The 13,268-nt window shown below is 35.0% G+C and overlaps 2 pseudogenes across 2 annotated transcripts in view; one reads left to right on the top strand and one right to left on the bottom strand.

Annotated features, from left to right (window-relative positions):
• The window catches only part of LOC308652549 (lethal(3)malignant brain tumor-like protein 3), an 81,054-nt pseudogene extending 69,934 nt beyond the window's left edge, over positions 1-11,120 (top strand). Inside the window, exons 9-11 of the transcript in view lie at positions 8,642-8,756; positions 10,488-10,590; positions 11,063-11,120. The product of the transcript in view is annotated as a lethal(3)malignant brain tumor-like protein 3 (transcript). The remainder of the gene's footprint in view (positions 1-8,641; positions 8,757-10,487; positions 10,591-11,062) is intronic.
• The window catches only part of LOC308653305 (heat shock factor protein 2-like), a 174,435-nt pseudogene that overhangs the window by 110,532 nt on the left and 50,635 nt on the right, over positions 1-13,268 (bottom strand). The window lies entirely within an intron of this gene.

Genomic DNA, 13,268 nt, shown 5'->3' with positions numbered 1-13,268 from the left:
AAAAATACTTGTAAAGTCCTGTATTTAAACAGTAGGAATAGGAATACGCAAAGTTAGTGACTATGCTTCTTGGAAAGTCAGCATTCATCCAAGTTTTTCTCCTTGAATCTACCTCAGACATTTTCTCTTTAATTATAAGTGACAATTTAAGGTTTTGAGTATTTGGAGAAATGTAGATACAATAAACTAATGTTCTGTTCAAACGAAAACATATCTTCATTCTTCAATAGTATGTTTTTCTAAAAATAATTAATGTTTCTTGTAAGGTGTGTTAGATGTAGTCTTTTCAGAAGAATATACTGTCTTTGAATACAGGACAAATAAAGATAAATAGCTTGATAAATAAAAATGGAGATTCATAAAAACCTTATTGTTGAGTGTGGTGCAGCGAGTATAGGGTTCCAGGTTAGGGGCACTGTTGAAGGTTTTATCTGTTTCTGGCTTCAACATTTACTTCCCTTTTCAACCAGAACAGTATCCAATTTCTTCCTTCATGGGATTGTTTGGAATTACTGTTCGGATAATAATAGTTATAACAGCAAGACATTCGTCGTACATGGCATTTTACAGGGTAGCAGTGTTCTTGCATTAGTTGACATTTGTAGTAATTGCAACGTGGGGAGATGTGTGCTGTCATCCCTATTTTATTAATGAGTCAGGGACTCAGAAAGATTAAATGAATTACTTTATTCATTACTGGCAGTGGCAGAACTAAGTCTCAGTTCCATGCTATAGGAGCCTTAATCATAAGCTCATTTAAAAAAGAAAATCACATCCTCCACTAATGAGATAACGTATGAGAAAATAAATTTCAAAATAACACGAAAAAAACCAAACCAATGTAGTATTTATATAAAATAGAAATTTTAATGTTTAATTGTACTTAAGGTTACATAATCATGTAACATTTGTGAAAATTTTAGAAATAATGTGAGGCCTGTGTTAATCTTTTTCAAGTGCATTTTCTTATCAATTGTGTTTGGTTCTGGTGTAAATCATAAAGTAACCAGAATATTTTAGATGTAGAAGTATTTTTAAAAACAATATAGACCAGCAATCAAAAAAAAAATGTGGAATTAAGCATGATACTATCTTTATAAGTCAGTTTGCACAGAATTGAAAAGTACAACTGATTTTAGTTTAGGTGCATGAAAAGTTGTTCTCACATAATGACTGGTAGGAATATAAATATCCCAGCTGTTATGAAGAAAAGTTTTGGCACCAGAATCTTAGAGTATTTTTCATTCTTTAATTCAAGAATTTTAGTCATAGGAATTTATGTTGGGGAATAACCAAAAAGAGTAGGCAACAACACGCTGATTTAACACCAAGGACAACACAGGCACCAATGGCAAGATAAAGTAGATCTACATGATGTTAAAATGAAGCATTTCAGATGCATGTTTAATATTGAGAAGTAAAAAGTTCAAGTTTAACATTATGTATAATATTATTTGATTGTTTTCTTTTTATTCTGAAGAACAGTTAAACAGTTCTGGAAAAAAACATATTGTAGTAATAACAGTGCTTATCTCAGGGTGCCAAAATTAATAAATCATTAGGTTTCTCTTGTTAATGGTTTCAGGAACATATATTAGTTTCAGAATGAAAAAAAAAATAGGTTAACTCTTTGATTTTTACATATGAGGAAATTTTGTCCCAGAGGCGTTCAACACTCTCAAGTAGAGGACTCAGTTAACAGGAGAGATTTAGGCTAGAATCCAGCCTTTTACTTGAAACCGAATCCTTCCTCCAAAACAACATCCTTGGCAGTACTTGACACTCCCCAAAAGAACTGGCTGTGAGCTGTACAGTTGATGATAACCTTTGCATAATTACTGGAATGAATGTCACAGCTGAAGGTGAACACTGTACAAATATCTTGGTATGTATCATCACCTTTAAAGGTCAGTAAACAGGGGCAGTGACTCACTTCCAGATTCACTGGAGGTTGTAAAAATATAAAAGGTTTCAACAGTAGGAGTTTTTCTAATAATATGAGAGGTGATACAATAGGAAAGCTTATTCTTTTTTTTTTTTTTTTTGCAAAGGAAGAAAAAGAAGAGGAAAATATATACTTAAGTCATTAGTGTGGTTTATTATTTTAAGTTTCTCAGAGATAAAATCAAGTCTTAAAAATCTCAATGTTTAAGTTAAACAATATATAATATCCCACACTTTGGGCTATTATAATAAAAAGTTTTAAAATCTGATATTTTATCAGACCATCTTGATGAAAAACATTCTGAATGTTTTCCTATCATATGTTTTTGTAACAGAACATAATACAGTCCTTCTCCATCCATTCCAGTCCCCAGTCTGGCTCCCCAGAGGCAAGAACTTTCAGTCTTGGTGGTTGCTTATGATGTTTTATCTACAGTTTTCTAAAATATTATATATCCTGGCATTTCTCAGTTCACCAGTTTTAAGTAAGGCTTCTTCCTGTTATGATAGTTCAGGATTTAGATTTTTTTACCACACTTTTTTATTGGTGCATTATAGTTGTACATATTGATGGGATGTGTTGTTATGTAATCGTACATGAACACATATGACAAAATTATCTGACCAATACCACTCCACAACATTCCCCCCTCCCTTTCTGTCCTCATCCTGTGGTCCCTTTCCTCCACTGATTTCTCTTTGATGTTTAGGAGATCCCACATCTTTGTTTTCCATTTTCGTCTCTAGCTTCCATGTAAGAGCGAAAACATATGACCCTTCATCTTCTGAATTTGACTTATTTCACTTAACCTGGTGGTATCTAGTTCCAATTATTTCCTGCAAATGACATAACTACATTTTTCTTTATGGCTGAATAAAACACACACACACACACACACACACACCATTTTCTTTATCCATTCATCCTTTGATGGACAGACACCTAGGCCAGTTCCAAGTTTGGCTATTGTGAGTTGTGCTGCTCTAAACATGGGGATGCACATATCACTGCAGTGTGATTACTTTAATTCTTTAGGATAAATATCCAAGAATGGTACAGATGGGTCATATGGTGGTTCCATGCCTAGTCTTTTGAGGAACCTCCATAATGATTTCCATAGTAGTTATACTAATTTATTCTCTCATCAATGGGATTTATATCTTAAGCCATTCTTATTTTCCCCTATTCTTTCAGCAATACAATATTGGTTTGGTTTTCTTTCCTTTTTCTCCTTCACTCTTCTCATTATGAGTTAGTTCTACTGTGCCAAGTAGTCTTTTCTTAAGACTTTTTGTTTTTCTGAGCACCGATAATCTCTTCATAGTTTATTTTATTTTTTAAATCTTCCGCTTCCTCATGAATTTTTTAACAAATGCTCCAATATTTGTGTTTGGAGTCAGAAGCTCAAGTGTGTTTTTCTTTTCTTTCTTTCCTTGAAATCTTTTCCCCACAGCTCAGCAGCCGCCTCTTGAGTGGATATAGTCTAAGCCTGGGACTTCTCTTTGCTGACACATGACTAAGTTGTATTTCATTTTCCTGAAAATCTCAAAGTCTAGTCACACACTTTGATTCTCTTTGTGTACACTTATCTTGCTGAAGCATGTCTTTTTGTGTCTTCCTAAGAAAAGGGGGTATAAGAAGCGGATTTTTTGACTCCTTGCATGTCTGAAGATGCCAGCATGCCAGCTTTGTGTTTGACTCTTACCATGACTAGGCGAGATGTTGTGGGTAAAGAGCTGTTCCCCCTGGGGTGTTAAGAACACAGTTCTGCCTTCCTCTCAGACATGGCATTGGGCTTTGGCACACCCAGGCCCATTCTGATTCTGCCTGTTTGGGCGATGTTCCTCTTGACTCTGGAAGCTCTCAGGTCCGTCTTTGCCTGGCGGATGTTCTGATGCTTTGTGGTAGTATGCCTTGTTGCAAGGGTCTTTTCCTTTGTCAGGCAGAGTACTTGTGCATTTTCACCATGGAGCTTCATGTCCTTCAGTTTCTGGAAATGTTCTCCTATTGTTGTTTTGATAGCTTCCTCTTCTCTCTGTTCTTTCTGGAAGTCCTGCTATTCTGGTACTGCACTGGGTTGACCCTCTTATTTCCTTCTTTGTTCTGCAAGTCTTGCTCTCTCACTCTATTTTTTTAATTCTAAGTGCTTATAAATACTGAGCCTATTTTCCAAACCTCCTATTGCATTTTAAATTACACCTGTGATTTTTTTTTTAAAGAGAGAGTGAGAGAGGAGAAAGAGAGAGAGAGAGAGAGAGAGAGAGAGAGAGAGAGAATTTTTTTAATATTCATTTTTTTTAGTTCTAGGCGGACACAACATCTTTGTTTGTATGTGGTGCTGAGGATCGAACCCGGGCCGCACGCATGCCAGGCGAGCGCGCTACCGCTTGAGCCACATCCCCAGCCCTACACCTGTGATTTAAAAAAAAAAAAAAATTAAGATTTTTTTTCTGGTCCTCTTCTTTTTCAAATAGTATCTCTTTTTATATCTTGTCCTAGTATTATTTTTTAATCTGAGGATACAAGTGATGGTTTTTCTTCTGTTCCTTGCTTATTTCCTGCAAATTTCTTTCTTAATTAGCGTGGTCTCTGCTTTTGTTGGCTCTCCTCAAATGTCTAGTGATCCTTGATTCTGTTCATATTAAGAAAGAGGTACCATACATTGCCTGCTTTCATGGGTAGACTTAAGAGTTGCTCCTCCTCTCTGTGGGGACGTGTTTATGACCCCCCAGTGGTGGTCAAGGCACAGATAGTACTGACACTCCCACACACAGTTTTCCCCATATGTATATACTTGTGGTTAGTTTATTTTATAAACTAGGGACAGCATAAGAGATTATTAACACTACTTGCTAATAAAAATAGAACAGTTTTAAGAAGATCTCACAATAGAAGTTATGTGAATGTGGTTTCTCTCTCTCCCCTTCTCTTTTTAAAAATATTGAATTTACCATTTAATATTTTTGACCACTGTACCTAAGGTAACTGATAAAGGGGAAATCCTGGGTTGACTGGTAGGTTGCGCCATGGCATAGGAAAGCAAAGAGGCAGGCTTCTCCCAGAGAGATCCCCACCTTTGGCATCTGGAGCCTATCGGTTTCTGCTGGTCTGCAGCTGGGGGAAGGCTGAACTTGGCTGCTGCTGGGTGAGACGATCCATGTTGCACTTCATCACATGCCCATGATGGTTTTTCTCTAGAAAGCAAACCTTTGCTCATTTGTAGGGTGGCTGAAAAGGGCCTTGCCAAATTGGGTGGAGTGGAGGAGCAGATATAAAGTTCTAAGCAGTCCCATCTTCAGAGTGGAAACCAGTCTTGCCCTTTTTGAGACCCTTCTCTTCACCCACCTGTGGTATCCAGCCCATGTCCTCCTTAGCTTCTGCAGGGGAACGGAGTAGCTCTGTTCTGATCCCCTCTGCAGGCACCCGAGTTTCAGTCCTCCACTCCCCTAAGTAGTTCAGCACCTCCTTGGCCTATTTTTTCCTCCCAGAATCATCATTGTCATTTCCCAACTATCAGCTGCTTTCCTTTCTAGTTTGTCCTTGTGGGTTGATGCCTTTTCAAGTATAACTTGAATTTCAGGAGAGACTGGAGGTAAGTTCCTGGGTCTTCGGTGTGTTTACTGAGTTGCCTTCACATGAACAAAAGCTGGCCAAATATTTTCTTGTTTTTAAAGAAATAGTGTGCTTTCTAAAAACATAACTTTTAATCTTGAAATTGTCACTGTATACAATTTAAAGGGTTTAAATTATACTTCTAAGTGAAAAATGTATCCAGTTTCCTAAACAATAGTTTTAAACAGTTACATTATCTGTTCTGTGCTCTGATCAATAATACTCTGTTTCCCTTAGAAATATAATAAAATTCAACAGTGTTGCTGAATTGTTTTTAATTCAGGATTGTTACAATAGAATAGTGTCCAAATAATTTTATATTTCTCTTTTGTGTTTGTAAAATTTGTAAATGTGTCATATGATATGTTTATGTGTCTTTCTCTGCTGCTGTTCTTGTTAGGCCTTTGGCTTTATTTCAGGGTAGTACCCAGCAAAAGGAGAATGGTTACTAAACGTTTCTATAACATGATGTTTTTGTTTGTTAAAAAACTCTTAATATGCTACAGACTGAAGTCTTAAAAGTTTTCAAAGATGAAATGAAACTATACAACCTTACCTAATGGTTTTTTAAATTTAGGCTTCTAAAGTTAGAATGTTAAGATTAATACTTATTTTTGTGCATATTTATATAAATATGATAGTATATTTCTGAATGCATTTGTTCTTGATTCTAAACTAAATTTTATACATGAAATTTTAGCCTCTAAGTCTTCAGATTGTCTACCAGCGTAGTTTGTTGATGGTATTAGATCTATCTTCAGTGTCTAAGGTATATTAATCTTAGATCACCTTTAAATTGCCACACTGAGATGTCAGTTTAGATGAAAACTTGGAAAGGATATGGTATCACTAGATATAATAACTTCAATATAAACATTATTTGTATTTATACCTGAGGAAAATTAAAAAGAAACCCTTTGATCTGTGATGCTATTAAGATTTTTGGAGACTATATTGCCATACAGTATGTCCTACTTAGTATCATTGGGTTTCATTCTTAATGCACATCAAAGTTACTAAGGAGTTTAGTAAATGACACACAGGTGGACACAACCCAAGCCAGACCTGTGCAGTAAGAACCTCCAAGGTGGGCTCTGCCTTTTTCTCCCTCTTCTCTTTTCCCCCCAGTATTCATAGATAATTCTGGTGTGTATCCAGGGTAGAGAGTCACTTATCTTGTTGAGGATTGGAGCTCATTTACAAAAGACAGATACTAAATTTTTTGAAATTTTGTTGTTTACAATAAAGGGAGTATGAGTTATGTTAACACTGATTCCTATGTAAAAGAAAGAATCTAGGGATGGCAAGATCAAAATAATTAGAGTTTCTTGTCTAGTACAACAAAGATGATCTACTCTGATGAATTGAAAATTAGAATCCTTAAAACTTACTATAATGTCATAAATTATGATTACTCATTTATTGGTAGAATTTTTTTTTAAAGAGAGAGTGAGAGAGAGAGAGAGAGAGAGAATTTTGATATTTATTTGTTTGTATGTGGTGCTGAGGATCTGTGATTTCTTCCAGGCCTGGAATTCTGTGAGGCTTTGAATCTGGTGGGGGGTGGGGGGTAATTTAAGCTTGAGAAAGTGGATTCATTGCAGAGGACATTATTTTGAGCCCATAAGTATGTACTTTTAATAATTGCATACTATTTATCCTGTGAACATATCATAATTTATTTTGCCAGTTTCCTGATAGTGGATCATTGGGTTACTTCTAGTTGTTTTCTATTACAAATTGTTTTGTTGAGATGATCAAGTCAATGATGATGTATTTTTGTTGATTGTTTTTGCCAAATATCTCTCAAGAAATGTCTCACAAGTTAACACTCCTATCAGCAGTCTATGGGAGTGTCCGTTTATTCTCATAGTTAACCAGCAATAGGAGTCACCAAAATGTGAGCATTTTTAGTTTTGGCAAGCTGGTGAAGCATTGCATCTTGTGGCTTTAATTTGTAGGTTTTTTTTTAGTTTTAAGTGAAATTGTCTCTTCATTTGTTTACCAACCACTTATATTTATTTTCTTGATAATGAGCTATTTCTGTCTATCATATTTCTGTTGGGAGTTTTAATTTTTTATATTGATATATGTTTTAATAAAGATTAAGGAAGAAGGTACTTGATCACCTGGGTAATTTGTGTGTTTTTCAAGTTTCTTGTGGGTCTTCTGTCTTGTTGTGGTTGTATTTGCCACTCTGAAGCTTTACATCTCTTACGTAGTCAGATTGATCAGTCTTTATTTTTTAATGGGTTTGAGTTTGGTGACTTGTCATGATTACAAGTAAATTCACTCATGCAATCTTCTACAATATTTGTTGTTCAGCTTTTATTATTTGAATTTTTAATCCATTTGGCATATATCACCTTAGAAGGAGTTAGAGATCTGTAGACTTTAAAAAAGAAATCACTGGGGGGGAAAAGGTAAAATATATAAGGCATTTCAGTATTTTCTCTCATTTTAAAAGATCAAAAAAATATATGCTACCTAAAAGATGTAACTCATTCCTAGTGACATTGACTGAAAGGCCAGCTGCCCTTTTACATGGTGACCAATAAAGTTGACAACACCGACCTCTTTGTATCTTTGAGAGATATTGTATTGATTTACAAGGGAAAAAAAAAAGATATTTAAAAATGCATTTACTGGAGAGGTATTTTGTATATATTTGGATATATTTGCAGGAGGGCATTGAATTCTTTTGTAAAATCCTTAGTTAACATCTACTTGGAAGGTCTTCCTCTACACTCTTCCTTTCTGTCTCCCCTTGTTTTTTTCCCTGTTTTTTTTAGTTGTTTCAGCAATATTTATTGGGTGTTCGATGTGGAGCACAGGAAGATACTGTAATACTTGCTGTACTCCCGTTACTTATAATGTTGAAAGATATGCATAGTACACCTGTAGAACTGATGTTCAGAAGCCTTTGGCATTTTTTGCTTAGATACTATGTTGAAGGTATTTAAAGGGCCTTTGGTCTCACGGTATGAATTTGTAAGTTAGGAGAACGTATATAAAGTTATACTATGGGCAGAACTTCTACCATAGGAATTTTTGTGACCATTAATGTCCTGTTCTGTTCTATAGATTCACTTTGATGGCTGGAATGGATGCTATGACTACTGGATAGATGCAGATTCTCCTGACATTCACCCTGTAGGCTGGTGTTCCAAAACTGGACATCCTCTTCAGCCTCCCTTGAGTAAGAGACACAGGATAACTTGAACAAATATTTCCATTTGCTTTTGTAGCATGCGTAATTTCTTAAAATCCCTTTCCCCTTCTCTTTTTATCTCTACTGAATATTTCTACACTATATAATCCTTTTTTATTACATTTTTAATTATCATAGTCACAAAAACATAAAGGAAAAAAAATAGTGCCTGGAAAAGTATATAGATATTCCTTTACTTTTATTAAAAAATAAGCATTGCTTTCTAAAACTAGTGCTTTGTGAGGCAACTCATACCTGTAATCCTCATGAGTTGGGAAGTTGAGGCAGGAGAATCTCAGTTCAGAGCCAGCCTCAGCAACTTTCTGAGACCCTATCTCAAAATCAGAAGAGCTAGGGGTGTACCTTGATGACGGAGTGCCCCTGGGTTCAATACCTAGTACTGCCCAAAATAAACAAACAAAAAACCCTACAACAACACAACAAAATATATACAATGCAGTACACACACACACACACACACACACAACACACACACTAACTTTTTGAAAGACAGTGTGTCAGAGTATCTAAATTTAATGTACAACCCTAATGTAGACCTTATAGTTTTGCAAAATGTTACCATAAGAAACTGGGCAGTGTAAATGAGATCTTCCTCTGTATTATTACTTATGACTACATGGGAATCTACATTTATGTTAATAAACATTTCAGTTTAATTCAGTTTTTAAAAACAGATGAACAGAGTATTTAACATATCATGGTCTCAGTTTTGGAGGAGGATAAATAACTTTTAGAAAAAAAAACATAGGAAATATGATATACTATAGTCAGGTTTTTAAAAAAAAATCAATGTTGTTTATTTACTTTACTTTTGGTTACTGCTTATAAACTGCTTATGGGCACAACAACACAGGTACATGTATTCATTGCAGCAAGTCTAAAATAACAAAACTTGGAAATATTGTTTAAATAAATTGTGGTGTACCATACTACAGACACTGTACAGAAGTCATGAAGAATGCTAATATTGCCACGGGAAGATTTATAAGACAAGTTAAAAACCAAAGGAGAGTGTTTCTGAGCAGTACACATCTGTATTGTATCTTTTATATGGCAAAACAAAACCAGAAACTTGATACGTGTGCATATACACATATAGATTGAATCTGAATGTCTAGAGGCACATTAGGCAGGGTAAAGCTTCCCCTATGTGGCCCAGATGAAAGGTCAGAATACAGAGAAGAGCCAGAAAGGGGGTTTGTAATCCTTATCCTGTATTGTTACATAGTGTTTGAAGTTTTCACAGTGTGTGAGTATAGGTAAATTATATTATCTACTTGATAAATTTTGCTTAAAATTTTCTCATTAAGATTTATTTTATGTAATTGATGGAATTCTGAGAGAGATCAGAGTTTACCATTTCACTATTGAAGAAAGAAAGATAAATCATGTGGACTAAAGGCAAATTGCAAACTCATGTTATTTGAATCACCTATAAGTTATTTCTTATTTATCCAGTTCTACAAGTTTGTATAGGTTGTGAATGAAGTCAATGAGAAAACTCCATAAAAATAGAGATTTTTAATATGGTTTTAACTTTTATAGAATCTGCTTGTTTTTCTGTTTGTATATTTTGATCCAAAAATTGAATTTTTAAGGACTTTTTTCTTCCCCTTTTCTGATCCTAAACATTTAATTCTTACCGATGTCTGCTTAACTTTTTGTCCCACTTTCTTTTTCTTTTAATTTTATTTTAAGGCCCATTAGAGTTAATGGAAGCTTCAGAACATGGTGGATGCTCAACCCCAGGATGTAAAGGGATTGGCCATTTTAAGAGAGCCAGACACCTGGGCCCTCACAGGTAAGTGCTCAGCATACACTACTGCTCACGTGACACTTATTTTCTCTCTCTCTCTCTTTTGGTAGTTGTAGGTGGACATAATACCTTTATTTTTATTTATTTATTAATTTAATTTACTTATTTTTCTGCGGTGCTAAGGATTGAACCCAGTGCCTCACATATGCTCTACTACTGAGCCACAACCCCAGCCCTTCACATGACAAATGCTTAAATGGTCATATGATGGCTTCCTGTTCTGTGTGTGTGTGTGTGTGTGTGTGTGTGTGTGTGTGTGTATGTAATGATTTCATTCTAATAGATGTGAACTAACTTTAAATTTAGATTCTATAAGAAACATGGTTACCATGGTGATTGTGTAAAATTGAAGCATATATCTGAAGTTAAATCTTGCTGGGAGAAAAATGCATTCATTGTTTAAAATAGATTTACTCCAGCTCTTTGGCTTTTTGTGGCATTCTGCCTTGTTTTATAGATGTGTGGCTTCTAGTTATTTTAAGTTTGTCATTAGTAATGAGAAGGGGCCTTGTTGAAAATATTTGGTAGAATATTATGTGATTGGGTAACTTAATAGTTTGAATAATGAGAGGTTAGAATATTGTGGATTATCAGTGAAGATCACAAAAAAGCACAAATATAATCAAACATGAGAAAGTGGAGTTGAGAAGTGTTTTTCAATATTTTTCTCTTGCTCATAACTAAAAGGAAACTAATCTCTACATTTAAATTTAATGTTATTGTTTAGTTGATTTGGTGATCTTTGTAGATATTCTGAAAATATTAGTAAAATACCAATAAATTCTTGTGATTTAACTGGAACTTTCCAAGGAACAAAAAAATCATCCATTTGGTGTGTATTAAAATAATAATTTGTCAGTGTGTTACAAACTCATGTTATTTGAAATACCTACTATGACAAGTCATTTCTTATTTATCTAGTTCTCCAAGTTTATATAGGTTAAATCTAGGTCTTTAAAAATTCTGAAAATTTTCTACCTAATCCTCCAAATATTAATAGGAATTGCAAGATTGGTATAATTATTTTCTCCTGGGTATAGTTTCCTCTTTCTTTCATCTCTGTGACCTCTAATTATGCTTATCTTCTTTTTGCAATACTCTTCTCCATTTCTTATGAGGATCAGTATGTCCCAGAATAAAAAATCTGAACAGAGGATGATGATTCCATTTGCAAGTATCCACTTAGCAATCCTTTTTTGGATTAATTTACTGGATTAATTTAAACTGAGTTTAAAATACTACATCTTGGAAGTTATTAAATATTGCCTAGTGAAAGCAGCTGAATTTTTCAGGCATTTAAATAAGTCTAAATACCAGAAACAATTCATGAGCATGCTAATTTGCCATTGTACATTTAGTAAATTTTTTGTGAGCAACCAATAGAACAATGAATACATATCGACCATTTATTTACTCTGTGCAAGGGATTGCCCTAATTGTTCTACATGTAGTGGATAGCTTTCAGAACAACCCAATGATATCAGAGCTATTACTTTCCCACAAGATTTGGTGAAACCACTGAGACACTAGAGAGGTTTCATAACTCGCCTTACACCTGGTTTGATGGGAGCATTGTATAGCTTGAGGCTCTGTATTCTTTACCACTCCCCCTGGCTGCTTTTCAAGGCACTACTCCATGAATCATCATCTACCTAGCCTTCAAAGACTCATGTACTGGTGGAACTAGATAGCTATACACAATTTAATTAAAATATAAGATACAAAACAATAATTAATGTTGAAGCTTTGTCACATTTACCTTAGCACTATACAATCCCATGACATTCACTGGACTAAAGGCAAATTGCTCAAATGTGAAGGAAAAGAATAAAGAAATTCAAAATACAGGTGAACACTGACAGTGTGCTGTTGGGATGTCATTGAATTTTTATTTGATCTTTGGTGGTCAGGGGCCTCTGGACAGAGGAATGCAGTTCACAGAATGGGTGGCAGGCTCCACCTTCTGCCCAAGTGCCTTCTGCTCTTCTCAGCCTTTGGACCGGGTTTTCTTAGGATCCCTGACTAGGCTGTCCTATTTTTGACTCCCAGTGTTCTTTATTCTGGCAGAATATTAACCCTTAAAAGGCCAGCCTGCTTTCCATTTCTTTAGTAGGCTCATGGAATAGCTTGCTGCATCATGGATATTCTTTGAAAGGTTCATTTCACTGGCACTTATTTTTGTCCTTGCAAAGAATGCTGCGTTTAGGAAAACATAATGAGAAAATTCTCTCTGTATTAATTTGCTGAGAAACTGCATAAATCAAAACATGCATTCTTTGCTTAGATAACAAGGAAAGATGCTCTTTTAGCATGAATATAGTCCGTTTTATGCACACATAACGAAAAGGCTGTGTTTTGACTAGCATTTGTTGCTATCATCTCTGAAGATTATAAATTGAATTTGATCCAAGAAGTGTTAGAAACAGAACATGCATCTCAGTAATGAAGTTTGAGAATGTGACCTTTTTTTAGGAATAAAAATGATCAGTGAGGGTGTCAGATGTGGGGTACCATGTTTTCTAGGGATATTCCTAGCCATATTGCTTAATTCTAACCCCCTAGTAAAGCAGCTTTAATAGCAGTAATTTGGTAGGATGTAGCAGAGATTTCCCACACACTATTCCAAGGACTCACACATTTGACCTATTTAATATGCTCCTCAA

Source organism: Spermophilus citellus (genome assembly GCF_964194105.1).
Source record: "Spermophilus citellus genome assembly, chromosome: 1".
Classification (NCBI taxonomy): domain Eukaryota; kingdom Metazoa; phylum Chordata; class Mammalia; order Rodentia; family Sciuridae; genus Spermophilus; species Spermophilus citellus.
This window is presented reverse-complemented; position numbering and strand designations above follow the sequence as displayed.